Genomic DNA, 24,065 nt, shown 5'->3' on the forward strand with positions numbered 1-24,065 from the left:
ACCTGCCCCCTCGAGAAGTAAGGACTGCCCTGGACCAGCAAGACACAAGACTCAGTGTGACTGACCCCAAGACAATGATTGACCTGACCTTTCCTGTCCACCTGCACGTGCCCACCCAGCTTTGCCCCACATTTTCCTTATATAAACCTGCAACTATTTTTGGCACTTTGGAGACAGTCTTTGAGACGCTGGACTATCTTCCCAGTGTTGGCCTCACTGAAATAAATTCCTTTCTTGTTTCCCCACCACTGCTCTCTCTGCCTTTGGATTCTGACAGCTGTGAGCAGCGTGCCCTGTTTGGGACTCCCGGCCAGGTGCTCTTGTGCTCCTGCGCCCTTGCTACAATGAGACTTCTGGATATGGCACCTGTAAACATTTAGAGCTTGGTGGGACAAGCATTGTTTAACTTGACCATGAACTACAAAACCCCTCTGCCCGTGAGCTAGGGAACGGCATTCAGTGTGGCAAAGTGGGTCAGGCCCATAAGCTGGAGCCACACTCCTGGGTTCGAATCCTGGCTCCACCCCTCACCAACGGTTGGCCTTGCACAAATTACCTAACCTCTCTGTGGCTCAATGTCATCGTATATAACACAGAAACAAGAACAGGATCTATTTCGTAGAGGTGTAAAGAGGACTAAGGGCGCTAGTATCTGCAAAGTGCGTAGAACACTAGAATATAGTCAGCACTTTAGGTGTTAAATGAAAGAGGTAGTAATTAGGGTCAATTCTGAGCCATAAATTAAAAATGGTAGAGCAAGAAGAAATTAACTGGGGGAAAGAGAGAAGGGAGTAAGTAAGGCAAGAAAAGAAGAAAAGAGAGGAAAGCAACAAGGAAACAGAAGGAGATACGAGTATTCCAGAAGACAGCGATAAGACTGGGAGGAAAGGAGGCAGGAAAACACAGGAATAAACAGATCAGGGTGGAGAGAAATCTAAGAAAGGAATAACTAACAAGCAAAATAGGCAGAGGGGAGGGGAGATGGGCAGGAGAAGGGAAAGAAAAGCCAAAGACAAAAAGTGAATCTGACTGTTCTGAGCTAACTGGGTAAGAATTAGAAGGGAAAGCCGAACATGAGATTATTCCCATGCTAGAGACTTCCTGAGGTAAAAGATGCCCAACAGTTACAGTCAGGTTTGGGGGAGGAGACACCTGTTAGGCTCCCACCATTCTCTGACTACTAAGTACAGTGACCTTGTGGGAACAAATGGGACCCTGGTAAAGTGCCCAGAACACTGCTCTTAAAAACGTCCTAGGTGCCATCAACAAATGAAAAGAGAAACACAACGTGGTTTATACATATAATGAAATATTACTCAGCTTTAAAAAGGAAGGAAATTCTGACAGATGCTACAAGGCGGATGAACCTTAAAAACATTATGCCAAGGGGGCGCCTGGCTGGTACAGTAGGAGGAGCATGTGACTCTTGATCTGGGTTTGTTCAGGGTCATGAGTTCAAGTCCCATGTTGGGTGTAGAGATGACTTAAATAAAAACTTAAAAAAAAAAAGGTTTTTTTTTCTAAGCCATTATGCTAAGTGAAATAAGCCAGGCACAAAAGGACACATAGGGTAGGACGCCACTTAGGCAAGGTACCTGGAATAGTCAAATGCATCGGGACAGAAAGTAGAAGAGAGGTTACCAGGTCCTGGGCAGGTTACTGTTTAATGGGTAAAGTATCTGTGTGGGGTGATGAAAAAGTTCTGAAAATGAGTAACGATGATGGCTGTTCAACACTGTGAATGTACTTAACCTCCACCGAATTGTACGCTGAAAAATGGTTAAACGGCAGATTTTATTTCATGTATACTTTACCACAAAAACAAATTAAGATAAAAATATACCATATGGCTGCAGTAGTAATGGTCAACCATCTCCACCATGCTGGACATGGGATTCTACTGGTCCCTTTTACATCGGGACCATGAAGAAACACCATGGTCACTCGGGGCCCCTAATCAATTCTCCCATCCAAGATGAACCCTGCCCTCCAATGGCCTCCGCCCAGCCAGACTGAACCTGCACTCCTGAGGTCACCACTGCAATCACTCCCAGCTCAGGTCAAAGGGGCTGACTTCCAATACACCTGTCTCTGGAATTCCTGACAGCCAATTAGCTGTTCTTTTCTTCTAGCAGGATAGTTGCCATATAAAGCACCCCCTAAGTGTCTGGCACACAGTAGGTGAACAATAAATAGAAGTGACTGCTCTTATTGCCAACGTCCTGTCCAACCTTAGTCTCATTCTTCCCACTTCTTTGGTACAAATACCTCCCTGACAAGAGACCTCTGAGACTTTCATTTTAGGGGGAGCAGGGTGGGTGGGTGAGAGGGTACAAAGGAAGCCAAGTTCAGTTCACTTTCCTATTAAAGGCCCAGTCAGTACAGGCCGCCCTGTGGACGTATTTCAACTGCTCCTTTTTTCCCTCACATTCTGGTTTCCTAGCCCACAAACTCCCTGACTCTGGTTCTCGATTTGTTTCTTGGATCTCAGCCCCCTGTCCTGATTCATCTTGGGTTTTACACCATGTTTTTTAATGTAAAGTTTGGGAAACTCCCTATCCCACCAGCCACGGGAGCATCTACTGTTAACCATAGCCCTCTGGTTCTGGCGCTGTGCCCAGGGCATGGCCCGGGGGCGCAGTGTGCACAGGGCCAACCCTGGGGACAGGATATGTGGATAGCTAACGTGTATTGAGTGCCTTCCATGCCATAGTCACTAGTCTAAGCAATGACCACTTATCAATTTGTGAATCAATTTAATAGCACAACAGCCCAATGAAGTTGTTTAAAACCCATACCTTCATCATTCAGAAAACAACAGACAGAGTCATAAACGAGCGCTCTGAACAGCTGCTAACCACTCCATGACTGAGGTGTAGTATTAAATTCGAAAGCTACAAAATTAGGCCAAGTGGAGTGGAAATAAAGGGCTTCTGTTATGTTCACTCACTTAGAATGGCAAGTAGAGATTTTACATTTAACTGATTTCTGGGAGAGATCACTTCGGAACTCAGAAGAAAAGCAAAAAGTACCGGACTCCATTCCAGAGGAGGAACAGGAACTGGTAGCGCAAGTAGCGATGGGCAAATCCCAAAATTATACAAATTTCAGCACAAATTCTCCAATCTTGCTGAGAAGGGGAAGTCTAAACAAGCTGTCACGTGAGTGTCGCAATTTTAAACATTCACAACAAATTGGGAACATTGAGAAAAACTAGAAATGAGACGTTTGAAAGAACAATACTAGAACCTCGTCCAGCAAGGTTCCAAGCGCCCCAACAGACGCTGTTGATTTGCTCTTGACCTCAACCCCGGGAAGAGACTGAGGCCACACTGTGTGCCATTTCACAGAGCAGGAAATGACTGCAGGGAGAGGTGGCATAATTTGCCCAGCCGTGGGTCTGGTCAGCCTGAGCCCCCTCTGTTTGCCAGGGCTCAGCCCCACCCTACTGTGCCCCTCTGCCCCAGCTAAAGGGCTACTGCAAACCCACGCTTGAGGGCAGAGTCACAGGACTAAAATATTATTTTTAATTCCACAATGAAGTAAAATAAACACAATGTTAATTAGGGAAAATATGCCTACGGAACTAAGGGTTTCTGAGAAAGTAAATAATCAGGGAAGCCAGTTAGGTGCGAGCAGGGGGAAAAATAATGAGGGAAACTCGGCTCTCATAAAAGCTTTCAACAAACTTAAAATGTAATAACAACAAGCCTCTGACTAGGTTCCAAATGTAAAAAGTGTTTCTAAGTAAGCTGTTATGGATTTGGAATATTTCCATATCACCAGAGAGGTCTGAGGGTAAAGATAAAAAATTAACAGGTGATAACAGTGGGGTCCTCCAGGTATTTTTACTGACACCGTTCACATTTAATATTTGTTATGAGTGTTAACAGTGAAGCAAATAATGAAAAGTTCAAGATTGCAGAAAAACTCCTCCAGATAAAATCTTATTTTATTCATTTATCTTTTTTTCAGGTTGGCTCCAGATCCGATATGGGGCTTGAACTCACCACCCTGAGATCAAGAGTCACATGTTCTACCAACTGAGCCAGCCAGGTGCCCCTCCAGGTAAAATTTTATGCCATTGGAAAAAAAACTCCAGAAAAAACTTCCGAAATTGGGTAAATGAGCAATGATGGCAGACAAATTTCAGAATAAGCTGCACTTTTAATATTACAAGGCTGATGTGTTACAGTCTAAAAACCATGGCAGAATATATCCTAAAGAAACTTTCCTAATTCGTTTCTGCCCGTCATCAAGAACAACACTGTGTAACCAGAAGAGAACTGAACTAAGGTTTAAAAGTAATAATAATAATAAAGATTAAAAACACAGGATGACAAAAACAAGGAAGGAATGAAGTGTATCAAGCAGTATGAAGCAGAACTGAAATGGTAACCTTGGCCTTCTTTTCCCACTCCATTTATCTGTCCCTTTGCCCTTCTACTTCCCATGCAGAATCTTCCCACCAGGCAATGAGTCCTCCTCCTTCCTCAAAGAAAAGAAAAACCTTGGCTAAGAGTCTTATTGGGGGTCTTAGCCCACAATTCTACATTAAAATCCTTGAGGGTTCAAAAGGAACCACCACTCAGTGTGAGTTCTAAAGAATGCTAAACCTTGATGTCTGCCTTTTCCTTTTTACAAAGAATAGCTAGTTGGCTGGTAAAACCTGAAAGCAATTTCAAAGAGAGTCTATCAGGAGTCCTCTATTCTCCTCTCACAAGATTTTAGGAGGGAACCTCAAAGCAGCAGAGTGTATCACAGGCCTACAGAAAAGAGCACAAATCATTAGCGTCCGACTTGAGGGATGTTCACACAGTTAAGGTGGTGGAGCAAGGAACAGAACACCACCACCGCCTGAAAGCCTCATGGTGCCCTCTCCCACAGGTAGCTACCATCTGCCTCCACGATCCACCCATCCCGTGGCAGGCTGCGGGAGGACAGGGCACTGAGTCCCAGGGAGCTGACCCCTGGCTGTTCTGCAGTCTATGAAACTAGAAGATTGGGTCTGCTCCTAGCTTTGACCTTCTGGGAGTTGCAGCAGAGACTTTGAGGTGTTACCTAGGGAGGTTTGTCCTTGCTGGGCCCTGAGTTCCAGTTTCTATCACCCCAGCAATGTGAGACTACCAAAATCCGTGCTCTTCTGTTCTGTTGCTTTTGTGCTTGTTAGCCCCTTGACCAGCAGAGCTTAGCAGTGAATACCTTCAGAGGAAAACCAGTGCTAGTCTCAGGCTCACCTCTCTGTGTGTTCCTTGCCTCTGAAATGTTGGCCCTCCTGTTATGACTGCCTTCAACTCGGATCTTTATCTCTCCAGTCCCAAGAGACTGCCTAAATCTCTTTGGATTCTCTGCCTCTCAGACTTCTCAGCAAGCCCCTTCCAACCAGCTTCTTAGACTCCTGATACATCCCAAGAACTAAAAAATGGTCCAAGAGGAAAAGCAGGTGCAGAAAGCCTAGGCTCATTTTCATAAACATCCCCTCTGCCCAGGATCTGATCCCTCAAGGCCTGGCTGGCTGCCTCCCTCAGTAGGAAAGTGAGGGCAATCCCAAAGATATGAGACTGTGGAAAACATTTCCTCTTCTATCTGATGACTGTGTTTATCAAAAATGGAAGAACTGGGGTGCCTGGATGGCTCAGTTGGTTAAGTGTCTGACTCTTGATTTCAGCTCAGGTCATGATCTCATGGTACATGAGATCAAGCCCCATTCGTGGGAGCTGCACTGTCAGCTCTCAGTCTGTTTGGATTCTCTTTCTCTCCCCCTCTCTCTGCCCCTCCTGCGCTTGCACTGGTGCGCGGGTGCACACAGGCGCTAAATAAATAAACAAACAAACAAACAAACAAACACTGAAAATATATAAGGGGTGCCTGAGTGGCTCAGTCCATTGAGCATCTGTCCTCAGCTCAGGTCATGATCTCACAGTTCGTGGGTTTGAGCCCCACATTGGACTCTGTGTTGACAGCTCAGAGCCTGAAGTCTGCTTCAGATTCTGTGTCTCCTTCTGCGTCTCTCTGCCCTTTCCCTGTTCATGCTCTCTCTCTCTCTCTCTCTCTCTCTCTCTCTCTCTCACACACACACACACACACAAATAAACATTAAAAAAATTTTTTTAATAAAATAAAATCTTAAAAAAAAAACCTGAAACGGGGTGCCTAGGTGGCTCAGTTGGTTAAGCATCTGACTCTTGGTTTCGACTCAGGTCATGATCTCACAGTTCATGGGTTTGAGCCCCATGTCGGGCTCTGCACCGACAGCACAGAGCCTGCTTGGGATTCTCTGTCTCTGTCTGTCTGTCTCTCTCTCTCTGCCCTTCCCCTGCTTGCACTCTCTCTCTCTCTCTTTCAAAATAAATAAATAAACTTAGAAAAAAAAAAACTGGAATTATTTGTGGCTACCAGTAAGGAAAGTACTGTAGTATGGCATGTCTGATAGGACCAGGTGCAAAGTGCTCTGCTAAGTCAAAGACACTAGTCACAAAGGACCAAATACTGAATGATTTCACTTGTAGGAAATATGCAGCATGGGCAAATGAATAGAGGTAGGCAGCAGAATGAAGATGGGGAATTAGGACAACATGGATGAGAGCTATGGAATTTCTTTTGGAGGTAATGAAAATATTCCAAAACTGACTGTGGTGACGCTTGCAAACCTCTATGAATACACTAAGTCATCTGAACTGTATGCTTTAAATGAGTGAATTGTATAGTATATGAATGATACCTCAATAAACTCATTTTTAAATGAGAAAGATGAGCATTTAAATCAGTGCAGACCTTCTAGGAAGCAATTTGGCAATAAACATCAAGAACTTTGACATGTGTGTACATACATAATATTTATGTTATTATGTAATTGTTATATATTATATATTACTGTGTATATATATATATATATATTAAAACAGGTTAAGAAAGTTCCAGACTTGAGAGGAATTGAGGGCATGCTCAGGGCGCACTGAGAGAGAAAAGTCTGGAACAGGATGAGCCTGTAAAAGAGTTACAATTCCCAAAGTTCACGAACTGGTTTTATCAGAATCACCTAGGGAGCTAGGCAAAGAAACAAATTCCAGAGCCTTACTCCTGAGAATTTTTTTTTAAGTAAGTTCTAAACCCCACATGGGGCTTGAACTCATGACCTTGAGATCAAGGGTCACATACTCTACCAACTGAGCCAGCCCTGCACTCACTTCCCTGAGAATTTTGATTCAATCCATTGCAGACATAGGCAGGAACCACAGGAATTTTAGTTTTTCAACATCCCCAGGAGGTGTTCCCTTCGGCAGCACACATACGAAAGTTGGAACGACGTTCAGATTAGCAGGGCCCCTACACCAGGATAGCACGCAGATTCGTGGTGTTCCATATTTTTAAAAACTAAATAGGGGCACCTGGGTGGCTCAGTCGGTTAAGCATCCGACTTTGGATCTGGTCATGATCTCACGGCTCATGGGTTCGAGCCCCTCGTGGGCTCTGTGCTGATGCCCAGAGCCTGGAGCCTGCTTCGGGTCGTCTGTCTCCCTCTCTTCTCTGCCCCTCCCCCGCTCCTGCTCTGTCTCTCTCTCAAAAATAAATCAACATTAAAAAAAAAAAAAAAAAAAAACTAAATAAGTAAATGTCCCCAAGTGATTCTGATGTCAGCCAAATCTGGCCAACCCTTGGACAAATGAGGAAAGAAAAATCTTTTATCACAGCAGTAACACTTTTTGAAAATCATTCTAGAAGTAATACGGGAGACTGATTATAATTAGGCCAAGACCTGCCTTTAATATGCAAGGAAGGATCAGAGCTCTGAATTCTTACTGGGGCTTAGTGACATTAATAGACATTCATACACAAACTTTCAGTGCTATAAGTCGTCACCTAAAAAAAAAAAAAACAAAAAAAAACAAAGTAAAACGCTTTATTACTAAACAAAAACTTAGCAAGAATCCCAACACCTTTCAAAATACACAACTTACCAGCCTCTCTAAAATGTTTGTGGAATTTATGTCAGAATTCTGAAATGGCTGAGGCAATTGTTAATTTAGGTGGTCTTCCTTGCCAACCACCTTGCTCTGATGGGTATTTGATTTTCCAGCTTCCCTTCGCCACTTGCTAACAAGCAAATCTGTTCTGTCTACTTAATGAGTAACATTTGAAAAGAGCTTCCAAAGTAAATATGGATGTATGAGGAACATTTGAAGACTCAACGATGGATACAAATGGATACAAATGACTCATCAAGTAATATTGAGCACCCATGTTTTTCAACTTCAGATAATAGATTTACATAGCTGCAAGCATTTTACCCCAGCTCTCTTTTCAAACAGTAGCATTGCTTCACCAGACAACTGGCAGGGGTACAAATACTTGCTGTGGCCTTGGCACACCTAGACACAGAAAGCTATCTGGCCCAAATATCTCAAGCTCTTCTGTTGAATTAGCAATTGCAGTAACTAAGTAGGAGACTGCAGATGGGTGCTATGAAACTCTAAAAGCCTTTCTTACAGATGGTTCTCCATCGTCACGATGACTCAACCATCACAATCCCAAATTGTTAGGATAAATTACTAGATAATGTAAAGAAGCATAATCTTAAGTACTAAGTTGTTTCTCTCTCTCTCTTTTTTTTTAATGTTTACTTATTTCAGAGAGAGCAAAAGCGAGCAGGGCAGGGGCAGAGCTAAGCTGTCTCTTTAAATTCAAGTGGTTTAAGTTGTTTTAACTAAAAAAAAGAATTTCCTATTAAAATTGGTTGCAGGAAATTATTCTGGAACACAATTTTCCTTAATTAACATTATGTGTTTAATACAAGAGAAAACAGCGTGACTACCTGTTCAGGCTACTTCAACTCCTGAAATATACACAGCACCATGGCGGGACCATGGCGCTGACCCAGGACAAAAAGCAAATTGATACTAGTTTGAAGTAATTCCCTTTATATCCAATTCACTCCCCCACAACAGGTTAATGTGGGTCTTGCCTGCTGTTCCTTTTCAAATTTTCATTCCTCAGCCTCAGTCCCTTGTTTGCAAATTTAAAAATAAAACACAGAATGGTCAAAAACAAGCATTTGATTAACAAGATGGATGACAAGGGGAAGCAGTTATTGTCTCCATAAAAACTCTATTTTACTGGCATATGAGTAAGACTTGTAATCAAAATTCAACCTTCTTCAAATTTCAACTTCCTCCATCTTTAACTATAGGAGGCCAGCATGGTCTAGTATTCACAATTGTCTTCTATAAGCCAGGATCTATCTATCTTCCTCCCTCCCTCCCTTCCTTCATGTCTTTCTCTCTTGCTTTCTTTCTTTCTTTCTTTCTTTCTCTTTCTTTCTTTCCTCCCTCCCTCCCTTCATTTCTTTCTCTACCTCTCTCTCTCTTTCTCTCTATCCCTCCCTTCCATCCTTCCTTTCTTCTTCAAGCCAGGACATTTCTTAAAGTAGAGAGCAAGGTGAAAATATTGAATGTGAAGACAAGTAAAAAGTTACAATATAGTACAATAGTATTGAGCATATTATAAATGTTAATAACTATTAAAGTTATGATCACCCCAGGTTAAGTATCAGATCATGAAGGTATATCCAGAAAAGTTTTACTTCCAATTAAAAGACATTTTAATATGTTTTCATTATTAAACAATTGATTTGGGAATAAATATCTCTTAACTATAAGCAAGGGTTCTCTCAGCTGATATGTTTCACAAGAAAATATGTATATTTCAAACAAAAAAGAAAATGTGTATATATTTCAAGTTAAAACTGATAGAATTTTAAAACTACATGATTAGCATTTTCTTCCATAAAGAGAAACAAAATAGTGGCATTGCATTCCTGTTTAGAAATCTAGGGGCGCCTGGGTGGCGCAGTCGGTTAAGCGTCCGACTTCAGCCAGGTCACGATCTCGCGGTCCGTGAGTTCGAGCCCCGCGTCGGGCTCTGGGCTGATGGCTCAGAACCTGGAGCCTGTTTCCGATTCTGTGTCTCCCTCTCTCTCTGCCCCTCCCCCGTTCATGCTCTGTCTCTCTCTGTCCCAAAAATAAATAAACGTTGAAAAAAAAAAGAAATCTCAGCCATATCTACTCTACAAACGCTTTCATTCTACAAACCATTTCATTCAGATGTAGACTAAAACATGTTGGATTCATTTGCAAATTCAGTGAAGTAGTTAACGGAAACCACAAAATTAGAATCCCCTAATGGATGCAGTTTTTTATTTTAAAATTCAGCATAATCATAGTCCATCTTAATGAAAATGTATACTGTGGAAATCCAGTGTTAGTAAGTAAACACCAAGGGAATAGTAATAATTATAGCTATTGCCATTTACTGAGCATCTATCACATGCCAGGCATTGTGAGATGGCCTTTTTAAAAAAAATACTCAAGGGGCACCTGGGTGGCTCAGTCGGTTGAGCGTCCAACTTCAGCTCAGGTCATGATCTCACGGCTCATGAGTTCGAGCCCTGATTCAGGCTCTGTGTTGACAGCTTGGATCCTGGAGCCTGTTTCAGATTCTGTGTCTCCCTCTCTCTCTGCCCCTTCCCCACTCATGCTGTCTCTCTCTCAAAAATAAATAAACATTTTAAAAAATTTAAAAATACTCAATTTCAATCTTCACAACAACCAAAAATTTGTACTTGTCCAAGGTCATAACGCTGGTAAGTGGGATTTGAACCCAGATCCCTTTGACGCCAGAGCTTGATCATTTCCTTCTCTGCTGCACAGCGTCCTCCTAGGCAAAGCTGCCAGAACCCACGCTTGGGTTGGACCTGCTGCTGTCGCCTTGGCCTCCTACCAGATGATGCAATCACTAGGCTAGGCTTGATCTCAAAGGAACCCGAAGAGGTTATAATTTACCAAACCCACAAAGAGGTTTAAATGGGCCAGAGAGTGGAGGTAACTACAAAGCTATAAAAATTATAAAAATTCAAACAACAATTTTTAGAAACACAGTATTTATTAAATGCCAATTTTGTGCCCAGCATTATTTTAGGAACTAAACAACAGATTGGATGGAAGATTGTATTAAAATATTCAGCAGAAAGGGAAAATATAAATAACATTAATTCACAGTTGTACCAAAACAAAAGCTACCTGTGTGTACAGAACAGAAAATAGCAGCCCTCAAATACTCAGTGTTAACTGAGTCAGCTCATATCAGGAAAATTAATTACTCCAAATATACTTTCTGGTTACCTCATGTATATGCATTTCTCTAACACTGGAATTGCTGGGCTTTAGAGACTGCATATTTTTTTACTTTCTAGGTAATACCAAACTGCTTTCCCAAAGTAGTCATAGCAACTTATATTCCCATCGGCCAGGTGTGAATATTCATATTGCTCAACACAGCTTCAGAATTTGTTATTGCCAACTATAATTTAGGTATACAGGAATATGGCACTGTGGTTATACCTTGCATTTTCTTAATTATTAACAAGGATGAACACCTTATTATCGGTTTATTAGACATTTGGATATCTCCTTTTCTGAAGGGCCCGTTCAAGACTTCTGCCCATTATTTTATTAGTGCAGGTAACATCTTATCTACAATAAGATTCAATATTCAAGACCTATACTGAGTCACGGATATATTCTCCTATGTTAACTTAAAAGCTTTATTGTTTTGCCTTTCAACTGCCATGCTTCCTGGGTCATAAATTAAGTGTTTGAATGCATGTGAATCTGTTTCTGGACTCCTGCGGCATTCCATTGATCAATTAGTCTATCTTGGTGCCAATACTACACTGTCTTAATTATTATAGCTTTTGTTGACTTCCAGTAGAGAAGTTTTTCCAATTTATTTTTTTCTTTTTCAAGAGTCTCTTGCCTTTTCTTAGGCATTGACAAATATTTTAGCATCAGCTTGTCTAGTTTTTTGTTTTTGGGTTTTTTTTGGGGGGGGGGGCAGAGGACAAAGGGAGAGGAAGAGAAAGAGAGAGAATCTTAAGCAGGCTCCACACTCAGCACAGAGCCCAACACAAGGCTCGATCCCATGACCCTGGGATCATGACCTGAGCCAAAATCAAGAGTTGGTCACTCAACCGACTGAGTCACCCACGCACCCCATCAGCTTGTCTAGTTGTTGTTTTTTTTTTTTTTAATTTGCTGGGATTATATTAAATCTATAAGTCTGTTTCCAAAGAACTGACACACTGCAATATCCAATCTTCCAATCCTTGACCCAGTGTATCTTCTTCATTTATTTAGACTTCACTTAAAGTCACTCGATAAAGTTTTAGAATTTTTTTGTAAAGGTCTTTTATACATATTTTGTTAGACTTAAAATATATCTCCTATACTTTTTTTTTAGGATTTTATTTTTAAACAATCTCTACACCCAACATAGGGCTCCAACTCACAACCCTGAAATCAAGAGTCACATGCTCCACTGACTGAGCCAACCAGAAGTCCTACAGCTCCTATAGTCTGAAAAAAGAAATGATTTTTTAAATGATGTATAAAAATATATCATTTTTTTTTTGATGAGACAACTAGAGTTTGGGATAACTCATATATCATTCATATATAAAAGAATGAATATAAACATACTTAAAATTTTTCAATAAAACAAAGTTCATCAAAGTACAATTTCAGCTATATAATTTACGTTTGGGGTTTGTTTGTTTTGTTTTTTAAATAATCTCTACTCCCAACTTGGGGCTTGAACTCAAAACCTTGAGATCGAGAGTCACACATTCCACTGGCACCCCATAATTTAGTTTTAATTCTAGAATTATCATTTTGTACTTATGTCATATCTCACCTCAGCAGGTTTAATGTAGTTGAGAAAACTTATATGTCACATAAACAAGTGGCCTAAACACCTACTGGTTGTAGGTCCTTATAGTTATCAATGTATGAAGTACTTACAATGCAGAATAATTTCATTCATCAACTTCAAGGCAGGATGAATAAATAAGTAAGAGACTGAAATCTTGTTAATATACACACTGTTGTCTGGGAATGACAACCCACACACCTTGCTCCTGGCCTTAGCTCCCACCACTCTTAAATCATTCGCTAAAATTGCCTCCTTTTTTTCCATTTGTAAAGTAGTTACAATATGGTTCTGTCAGTGTCACACATTAAGGATGAAACATAAACAAATTCCTTAGAAAACAACTAAAATGGTTGGTCAAAAACACAAAGCAACATTCACTCAAATGTGTTCCACCATCAGAAGGACATGAGACTAAGGTTGCCTACAATCATGGTTTGTAGGGGCGCCTGGGTGGCTTGGTCGGTTAAGCGTCCGACTTCGGGACTTCGGCTCAGGTCATGATCTCACGGTCCGTGAGTTCAAGCCCCGCGTCGGGCTCTGTGCTGACCGCTCAGAGCCTGCAGCTTGTTTCAGATTCTGTGTCTCCTTCTGTCTCTGCCCCTCCCCTGTTCATGCTCTGTCTCTCTCTGTCTCAAAAATAAATAAACATTGAAAAAAAAAATTAAAATAAATAAATAAATAAATAATTAAAAAAAAAAACCAATCATGGTTTGTAGCAAGACTGAAAATAACCCCCAACAGATTGGCCTCAAAATCTTCAAGCAACGCTAAGAAAATGGTAGAGATTTGCACACAAAAATAAGAATTTTGAAGAAAATGGGGTGCCTGGGTAGCTCAATTGGTTAAGCATCTGACTCTTGATTTCGGCTCAGGTCATGATCTTACACTTCGTGAGATCGAACCCCACATCCAGCTCTGCACTGACAGCACAGAACCTGCTTGGCATTCTCTTTCTGCCCTCCCCCACTCATGCTCACACACTCTCTCCCTCTCTCTCAAAAACAAACTTAAAAAAAATAATTTTGAAGGGAAGAAAACTTCAGAAATCACTTTGAATACCTTAATTACACTCACTGCTTCATTCCTCCAAACATTTAGAATCCAGTAAGTAAAAGGCATTCTTGTACCACATTCTATATGATGAGGGAGGCAAAAAAGTATCCATCACTTCTAGGAATTTATAACATGTTTAGGAAACAAGACATAAGCACAAATAATTGCTATGTGATACAGATTAATTACTCAATAAATGGTACTATTAATTACAAAGCAGTACAAAAATCCTGTAGGACAGAGACAAAAGGATCACTTCCAAGTAACATGGTCAAATAGGGCCTCAGTGAAGAAAGACTATGTGCTTTCGACTTGCTCTAGCATAGAGGTTGGCAAACTACAGCCCAAGTGTGGCTCGACACCTACTTTTGGATATAACCCGTGTGCTAAGAATGGTTTCTACATTTTAAAATAGTTGCAAAGACTTAGAAAAAAAAAGAGTATTTCATCATACATGAAAGTTATATTACATTACATTTCAGGGCCCATAAATAAAGTTTCATTGGAACACAGCCATGCTTTCACACGACAGGGGTGAAGGAATAGTTGTAACAGGGACCATATGGCCCACAAAACCACAAATATTTAGTCCCTGGTTCTTTACCAAAAAAACAAAAAAAATTACCAACCAACTGTTCTAGAAGGATGGATTGGAATTTGGTAGGCAGAACTGGAGGAGGAGGCTGGGTTGGGGGCAGGGGAGTGGGGATGTACAAAGAGAAGACAAACATTCCATTTGAGAAATGAAGGAGTGAAAACATGAAGGAAATCTCCAGAATACTGCAAGGACAGTGGGAAGACCAGTTTGGCTGAAGCAGAGGGTCCAAAATCGGCAAACAGATACTGACCCACTGATCACTATTTGCTTTGTTATTGAGCTGTTTATACTACTGTACTAATTAATGACAAGCATCCTCACACTGAGAATATGAGAGGGATACTATTATTATCCCCATTAACAATTAAGAAACTAGTCAAGACACCTGGGTTGAGTCAAGACAGTTGGTTGAGCATCCGACTTCAGCTCAGATGATGATCTCACCACTTTTGAGTTCGAGTCCCGTGTCCAGCTCTGTGCTGACAGCTCAGAGTCTGGATACTGCTTCAGATTCTGTCTCTCTCTCTCTCTCTCTCTCTCTCTCTCTCTCTCTGTGCCCCTCCCTGGCTTGTGCTCTCTCTGTCTCTCTCTCAAATATAAATAAGCATTTTAAAAAATTAACAAATAATAGTAATTAAGAAACTAGCCAAATGATTTGATAAACTAAGTTTACAGATATTATGTAATGGACCCAAGATGAGTCAAGTGAATCTAGTCTATAAATCTAGGTTCTTTTCCCCGCAGAGCCCATGCTGTTCAATGCTACACCATATCAAACCTCCATACAGGGTAGTAAAAGGAAATATTTCTACAAAGGTAAGTTGGGGCAAAACTCTCAATGTTTTCAATTATAGGTGTAAAAGGGATATGATTTTATCTGTAGGCTATGACTCTTTTGTGTTTAAAAGGACAGTTATCCCAGGGGCACCTGGGTGGCTCAGTTGGTTAAGCATCCAACTCTTGATCTCAGCTCAGGTCTTGATCTCGGGGTCGTGAGTTTAAGCCCCACGGTGGGCTCCACGCTGGGCATGAAGCCTACTTTAAAAAAACAACAAACAAAACAAAACAAAAAGACAATTGTCCCATGAGCTGGTGGTCCAAAATGTTCCACAATTGAAATCAAATTATCATGGGCTTTTCCTAAGTCATAGGAGAAAAAAAACTGTGAGCTTGATTTTCTCAATTTCAAGTTTTGCCTAGAAATATTTCTTAAATCTTTGCAAAAGTGATTCATTATAAAAATCAATGAGTAAGTAGCAGACCAAGTTTGAGAAAATTCAGCTGATTATGCTTAGCTCAACTTTTTTTTTTAATGGATTATGTGCTCAACAGATTTCCATTTTATTATTTTAAGTTCAAATGATTAATTTAATACATTAATTCAACAGTTAAGTCAATTATCTGGAGGTGGTTTTAAGATTTTCTTCAAAAGAATAATGTGTCTGAGAGAGCTATCATAAGCACTAAGAAAAAAATCAGACACATGTACACATTAGCAGTATCTATTAGATGAAACCATAGAAAGGAAAAGATAATACATTATCTTATTACTTACTCCATATTAAGTACTAAGTGTATGTAATAATACATATTAATTAATACATAGGTAATTACTTATTACAGCTTACTGCTTAGAAACACTCCCACCCCTATCAAACTAAGTCTAAAGCTGCACAGTTCTATAGAAATATCATATAAGCCATACATGCAAGCCACATATAGTTTTAAATCTAAGTAGCTACATCTTTTAAAAGTTGAAACAGGTGAAATTAACTGCAATTATATATTTATTTAACCTAGTATATGCAACATATTATCATTTCAACATATAATCAGTATTTTAAGAGCACCTGGCTGGCTCAGTTGGAAGAGCATGGGACTCTTGATCTCCGGGTCATGAGTTCAAGCCCCACACTGGGTATAGACATTACTTAAAAATAAATAAATAGGGGCACCTGGGTGGCCCAGTCAGCTAAGTGTCTGACTCTTGGTTTCAGCTCAGGTCATGATCTCACGTTTGTGGGATAGAGCCCCAGGTTGGGCTCCATGCTTACAGCATGGAGCCTGTGTGGTATTCTCTCTCTCCCCCTCTAGCTGCCCCTCTCCCTCTCTCCCTCTCTCCCTGTCCCCCTCTCTCTCTCAAAAATAAATAAGTAAACTTAAAGAATTCTCTAAAAAAAAGAAATTTTTAAAAATACTAAACTTTATAGTATTTTATAAATTGAATTTTTTTCATACCGAATCTCAAAATCTAGCATGTATTTCACACTTACAGCACAAGCTAAATTTCAAGTGCTCCAAAGCCACATACGGCTACTGGCTACCATGTTGGACGGCACAGATCTAAGGAATAGCTCTTTTCTTTTTTGAATAAATGTATTTATTTATTTTGTTTTTTAGAGGGGTGGGTGGTACACGGTGGGGAGAGGGACAGAGGAAGAGAGGGGGGAAGAGAGAGAGAGAATCCCAAGCTGAGTGTGGAGCCTGACACTGGGCTGCATCCAACGATCCCGGGATCATGACCTGAGCTAGAATAGAGTCGGTCGTTGAATCAACTGAGCCACCCAGGTGCCCCAGGAGCAGCCCTTCTAAAGATCACAACATGGAGCACCTGGGTGGCTCAGTAGATTGAACGACTGAGTCTTGATTTTAGAGCAGGTCCCAATCTCACGGTTGGTGGGTTCAAGCCCCGCATCAGGCTCTGCACTGACAGTGCGGAGCCTCCTTGGGATTCTCGCTCTCCCTCTCCCAAAAATAAATAAGCATTAAAAAAATAAATTAAATATACATATGTGTGTGTGTGTGTATGTGTGTGTGTGTATATATATAAAGATCTCAGCCGGAAAGAGGCTGTGGATCACAACCAGAGAGTCAGACCCAGAAAGTGAAGGATATGGGTCAAGAAAAGGAGCATGTAGCTCCAATATTCTAATGTTGAAATAAATGAGAGTTCAACTAGGAAATGAATAACAAACAATAATGGGCCATTTTAGCAGATAATGACCTTTCAGCAATGTACTGGAGGTTCTTAAAGTATTGTACAGTATTGATTTTATATTTGTTTCCTCTACATTATAACTAGTCTTGCTATAATTGTGATTTGGAATTATCCATAATTTCTCCCCTCCCTCCCCATTTCCTCACCACCCCCACCAAGTAAGCTCTAAACTATTTCAAAGTTATCAAAAACAAAAGATAAAAACAAACAAAAAAACTACTTCCAGGTGCTTTCCACAACCTGAACAAATTTAAAATCTACACAGGTAATGTGTAAGCCTCTGAAGGATTTGGATAAGGGAATTGGAAATAATGTTTCAGTACTAATAGTGAAGTATCAATGTCACAGAAGGTGCTGTAGGCAATAAACTGGAAAGGCACCTGTTCAGAATGTTCCACATAAATCTTGAAATAGGAATGTGGCTTTGAAAAAAAAAAAAAAAAAAAAAGACAGAGGCTAGATTTAGCAGTGATTTAAGTAAATCATGTAAACGGTAAAATGCCAGAAGAGGGAGAGGAAGGCTTCAACAGAGAAGAACCAAAATAATGAAGTCAGAGCTCCCCTCTCACCCTCCTCCTCCCACACAATACCCAAGGAGAATTCCAGAGGTACCATTCAGCAAAGATTTGGTGGTAGCAAACGTTTCCTTTTTCTTTTCTTTTTTTTAATGCTTTATGTATTTTTGAGAGAGAGAGAGAGAGAGAGAGAGCGCGCAAGCAAATGGGGGAGGGGCAGAGAGAGAGGGGGACAGAGGATCTGAACCCGGCTCTGAGCTGACAGCAGAGAGCCTGAGGCAGGGCTGGAACCCCAGAACTGAGCCGCATCGGACTGAGGCACCCTGGAGCCCCCATTTCCTTTTTCTTAACTCACTGGGTCTTAAGATCTAGACACCAGATCAAATTCTTATTTGCTAATCTATTGAAGTACTTAGCATAAATTTAGACAATAATCAGTAAATTCTGCCTGTAAAAACACATACAAATTGCTGGACAGGGTGTGTCTCCACTCTCTGGGCAAGAGGTAGGGTCGGAGATTATGTATTTTATGTGGTAATAGGTCAAAGTACATCAGCATTCAATTTTAGAACAGACTCTCACTAAACCATTCAAACATTGCAAACAAGAGTTTCACTGTTTATCACTTTTACCAAATCAAAGTATGTAGTTACGACGTGTTGACTAGTGCTTAAAAGGTAAAATTAAGCAAACCGAAGTGACAGCTCAGTATTTCTCAACTCTGATCAATTCTGCTTGCTATACAGAAACTCATCCCATCAGGATACGTTTGTAAAAAGTAAAAGAAATCAAACGCTGTAATTCTTGAAGTTCAGAGGATTTCATGATGCCCCTTCAAGTAATGGGGAAAACTGCAAGTGGCAAATCATCAGCGAAGTCCTCAGGGTACCAATCTACATTAAAAACAACGGAAACTAGATACAAAAACCACATATGCGATGCCAAGTTTGTAAAAATGTTTCATACACACACACAAAAGATTTGGAGCACACTAAAAATAGCAGCAGGGATTATCTCTGGTAATTTTACTTTTAGTTGTTATTTTATACTGTTCCTAGGTTTTCTGCATTTTCTACAATGATCACGTATTATTGTTAAAACTAGGGAGAAAAAATTTAGACAGGTGGAATCTGAGGCAGTGCCAATCAACAGGATCATACTGGATTGACAGGGTATCCCTTATACCACGGTAATCTAAGAAGAAAGCATTCGGGGCCCATGCCTTGTCTGTAGTAGAATCTTGATTACATTCACGCGTACAATACAGATGCACACGTTAATACTTGTGCTACAAAACATTAGAAAACTAAAAAATGCTTCACTTAGAAAAACAGAAAGCAGTTTAATGCTCAAGGAATAAATCAATCTTAATTGATTCCTCTTAAGGAGTCTCAAGGTGGGCAAAATGTCTTGGTCGAAAATTTTAAAATGTAGACCGACGACTAAATTGTTCGCTTTAAAACGGCTCATTTTGTCAAGTTCACCTCAATTCACGAAAAAAGTAAACGTAGAAGTAACTTTCTAAATATACCAGCTTGAATCAACACTGCTTGAAACAGGGCTTTGCCCCCAACAAAGGCAATTTTGTTTTCTGAATTGGACGGCAACATAGAAGTATGGTTCCTGAAGGTGCAAACCACTGAGGTGGGGGGGAGTGGGTGTGGAGTGCGGAGAAGAGTACCCAAAACAGTGTACCTTCCTGCCTTCAAAGAGCTTACTGCAAAACGTGGAGTGATGTCAAAGGAATGGGTCGGGCAAAGAGACCACAGTACAGTCACGAGTGATTCTGTTGGTTTTTAATGAAGGTAAGTACGGTTGAGGATCAAGAATTTGGGGGGACAAGATTTGAACAGACGATGGCGCAGACTTAAGCACAGGGCTGAGCTGGGTGGGACTCGTCGCACACTTAATCCTCGATGACAGCACCACCAGCAGCCCTCCTTGTGCTTAAATGTACACAAACACTGTTTGAAAATTGAAATCCAACAAATCCTCCAAACAAGGCTAAACACGCCCGCACACAAAATTCAACAGCGCCGCGTTTTAATCTTACTTGGTAGAGTACCTAACACCTGGCTGCGGACTTAGAAATGCTTAAGGAAAGCTGATGATCGGCTGGAACTACACACAACCAACGCGCTCGCAAAGGGCCTCGGGCTCACGCCTTCGCACGCAACACCGGGCGCAGGTTGACCTCGGCCTGCGCCCTGCCCACCCCGGGACGCTGTTTACCGAGACTGACCCAAACGTGCCATCCCCACGCCCCTCCAAGCCCGGCCTCCCCGGGTCCCGGCGACGCCAGCTTGTAAATGTGGAGCTGGGGGGGACCGGCAATCAATGGCAGGTGGGTGGCGCGGCCTCACGAGACAAAGCGGGGCGCCCCAGCCGCGGGAGCCCTCCATCACGCGGGCCGACCGCCCGCTTGGCCCCGAGTCCCGGACCGCGCCGCCACCCCCGCGCCGCCCCCCGGGTATCGGGCCGGCGGAGACCGCCCGCCGCACCCCGAGCGGCCGCCGCACCCCGAGCGCCGGCCCAACCGCCGCCGCAGGAGCGCGCAGGGCGCCCAACTGCCGTCCCGGCCCAACCAACACGGGCAGGGGAGGAGAGGTGCGCGCGGCCGGCGGAGCGTGCGAGCCACTCGGGGGTCGCAGAGGGGAGGCTGCGCGCGGGGAAGGCAGGGGCCAAGAGGCGCCGAAGCCATCGCTGAACGCAGCGCCAGGAGGGGCTCCTTTAGGGGGTTTTGCCCCTTTCCCCTTAGAAGGTGCAGATGGTTTGACCCCCCACCCCGAGTGAGGTGCCTTGTCCCAGCCCCGGCTGGACTGTACCATCGGGCGGTGCCGCCGGGATTTCTCCCCCCCACCATCACCATCAGTTTCCCCCCCCACCCGGGTCCGCGGTCGGTTGGCCCCGGCCGGGCTCTGAGACGCGGAAAGAGCTTGGCGCCATTTTGGGTGGGACTAAGCAAAGACGAAACACCCTCCCAGTCGATGGGGTACTCTGGACGCTGGCTTATCCGGTTCCCTTAATCCTTTAGGTACTTACACGACGTTGGGTGAGGGGAGCTGGAAGATCAGCGGGTCCCCGATCCTCTCTCCCTAGGGGTGATGGAAATCAAACCCCCCCCGCCACCTCCAGGTGGTTCTTCCCGCCGCAGAGTGGGAGCAGCATAAAAGGCGGGGCCTTATTAGCATAATCTGCCTGGCAACCTGATCTCGACGTCATATGATTGGTTGAACTCCGTAAACCCCATGCCCTGCTTAGAGACGAGTAATGCTGGGGCGAACTGACAGGCCCAGATTTAAGACTCATGACGAAGATCCTGAGACGCTTATTCAGGCGGCAGAGAAAGCCAAAAGGAGATTCACACAATGGCCCAATGACTGAAGGCCTCTTTATTTCGTGCTCTGCTGTTCATTTAAAACCCAATCAAAGAGCGGGTCTCAGTCAGCGCTCGCTTGCGTTTGTACTCTCAGCCAATCAGAAAAGCCGACTCTTAGGATTCAGGGTCAAGCCGGCCCTGAGGGTCCCGTGGCCGCGGAGGTGGGGAAACGTTCAACCTCGGTGGCCGGATTAGACGGGTTGGAGTGCTTTTCGGGGCCGAGCCAGCCCCCCGCACCCGAGATGCTCGGTGTGCTGAGCAGCCGCACCAGGGGATGTGGCGGGGGGAGCGCGCCGCCGGCTTACGGGCGTGCTCCTGCTTGGCGCCCTCAGTTTTGCACCTGAAGCCGACCTGCCTGCGGAGGCTCAGCTGTACGGATGTTACGCGCCAACTCCGAAGGCGGCGCGGGCCTCGACCGGTGGTCAAGCGCCTTCCTGGGCCTCAGGCTCCAGCCTCCCGGAGTGCAGCGCGATCCGAGCGCCGCTCCTCCTGGGGCTGATGGCGCCGCCACCTCTGACTGAGCGACTGCGTCTTTGCTCAGTCCTTGCCCAACCCTGGAGCCCCTCACTGCATCTCTCCTTTACCCTTTCCCATTCTGAAAAAGGAAATGATTTTCAGAAACACGAAATATTATCCAACACTGATGAACCGGCAACTCAATCACTCATTTCTTAACCTCAGGCTTCCACATCCTACCATCCCTTAAAATTGCCTCCCCAAAGGGCAGCCAGGTGCACAGAAATGAGCCCAAGCTTTGGAGCAAGACGCCCAGCCCTCGTTACACACCCTGAATAAGAATGGCAACTAAATCTCGAAAAAACTTTGAACCTTGGAACCTTCAGGGAGTGTTCCCTTCCCAGACATCTACCTTGCTACATTGTTTTGAAGACAGATTTACATGTAAAAGTACCTCCCACGCTGGAACTCAAACGAATAGAGGGTGTTAATGACGGTAAGACACACAAAACTGCTAAACTAATTGGCTAACCAAGAAGAAGGGGAAGAAAGCACAACTAAGCAAAAGACTTGAGACTGGAAAACACCCACTGGTGGGGAGGGGAATCTGTAAAATTCATTCAGCAATGTCCTCCTCACTGTTTCGTTTATTAAAAACAAAAACAAAAAACTGGAAACAAAGTGGAAAGAAGAACATAGTGTTTTTCAAGCTTCAAGACAGTTGATTACCTTGTAAGGTAGACCATGACTAGACCATGTCTTGTTCCTCCACAGAGATGGAGGTCACGCTGGACTTAGAATTCAGCGATCCTTAAACACTTGAATTTAATTGAGAAGAAAGCGTAATCTGGGGCCTGATAAGGCGGATGCTAGTAACTCTTCAGTGGACAGACACTTGGAAGCAGTTGCCTTAACAAAGATTGTATTGGTTAAAAGAGTCACTCCAGTGTTCCCCTTTAGTGCTGTAAGCAGACAAACAATGCCAGAGACTCGACAGGTCCGCTCTTGTATCTCTTGACCTCTAGAGAAAACTTTCCCCATTTTGAGATTTGACATTGCATGCCCCTTAATGGATTACAATGGTCCCAACTGAGGTCTGCTGACCAGAAATAACACCAAGGAATCCAAAAGAGGAAGTTGCCATGAGGAATGCGGCCATCTGGACTGCAAAGCACCAGTTACCCTCACAGACTTGGAGAAATGATCTGAAACTTTAGAGTGCACACATATTACAGGGAGACACCACCCCAGAGATTTTTTTATTCAGAAGGCCTTGAGTGAAACTCAGGACTCTGCATTTCATATAAATTTTTAATTTTAAATTTACACTCAGTAAAATTCACCCCTTTCGGCATGTAAGTATTTATTGAATGTGTACTGTATGTAGTAGAGGCATCAGAAGAAAATAAACAAGATAATTCCAGGCGATGATAAGTGCCGTGAAGAAACTAAAGCAGGAAAAAGCAAAGGAGAGGGAAATGCTGACAATTTAAATAGAGTGTCAAAAATGTCTTTTCTAAAATACTAACGTTTGAGCTGAGACTAGAATAATGGGGGAAGGGCAGAGGGGGGAAGGCAGCCATTAAAATTCACAACACAGGAAACAACAGATGTTGACAAGGATGTGGAGAAAGGGGAACCCTCTTACACGCTGGTGGGAATGCAAACTGAGCACACACTCTGGAAAACAGTAAGGAGGTTCCTCAAGAAGTTAAAAATAGAACTACCCTACAATTCAGCAATTGCCCTACTAGGCATTAACCCAAAGGATACAAAAATACAGATTTGAAGAGGTACGTGCACCCCAATGTTTATAGCAGCACTATCAACAATAACCAAATTATGGAAAGAGCCCAAATGTCCATTGACCGATGAATGGATACAGAAGAAGTGGAATACATACAGAGAGAGAGAGAGAGAGAGAGAGAGATGCAATAGAATATTACTCAGCCATAAAAAAGAATATCTTGCCATTTGCAATGACATGGATGGAGTTAGAGAGTATTATGCTAAGCAAAATAAGTTTGTCAGAGAAAGACAAATACCATATGATTTCACTCGTATGTGGAATTAAGAAACGTAACAGATGAACATAGGGGAATAAAAGAGAGAAAGGCAAACCATAAAACAGATTGAACTGCAAAGAACACTGAGGATTTTAGGATTGCTGGAGGGGCATTGTGAGGGAGGATGGGCTAAACGGTGATGCATATTAAGGAGGGCACCTGTGGTGATGAACACTGGGTGTTGTAAGTGATGAATCACTAAATCCTACATCTGAAACTAATATTACACTGTATG

General features: G+C 42.7%; 1 protein-coding gene and 1 non-coding gene across 5 annotated transcripts in view; one reads left to right on the forward strand and one right to left on the reverse strand.

Moving 5' to 3' along the window:
• Window positions 1-23,214, reverse strand: part of PRDM10 (PR/SET domain 10) — a 104,449-nt gene extending 81,235 nt beyond the window's left edge. For 2 of the 4 annotated variants that reach the window (XM_045483472.1, XM_045483471.1), the window contains exon 1: window positions 20,972-23,213. The gene's annotated coding sequence lies outside the window, so the exon portion shown is untranslated. Of the gene's footprint in view, window positions 1-20,971 lie in introns of all 4 variants that reach the window. The other 2 variants (XM_045483470.1, XM_045483473.1) reach the window with 2 other exon arrangements.
• On the forward strand, window positions 7,268-7,369 carry LOC123602797. The gene has a single exon (XR_006714567.1). It is a non-coding gene; the product is annotated as a U6 spliceosomal RNA (small nuclear RNA).
• Window positions 23,215-24,065: the final 851 nt, after the last annotated feature.

Source organism: Leopardus geoffroyi, chromosome D1 (assembly GCF_018350155.1).
Source record: "Leopardus geoffroyi isolate Oge1 chromosome D1, O.geoffroyi_Oge1_pat1.0, whole genome shotgun sequence".
Lineage (NCBI taxonomy): Eukaryota > Metazoa > Chordata > Mammalia > Carnivora > Felidae > Leopardus > Leopardus geoffroyi.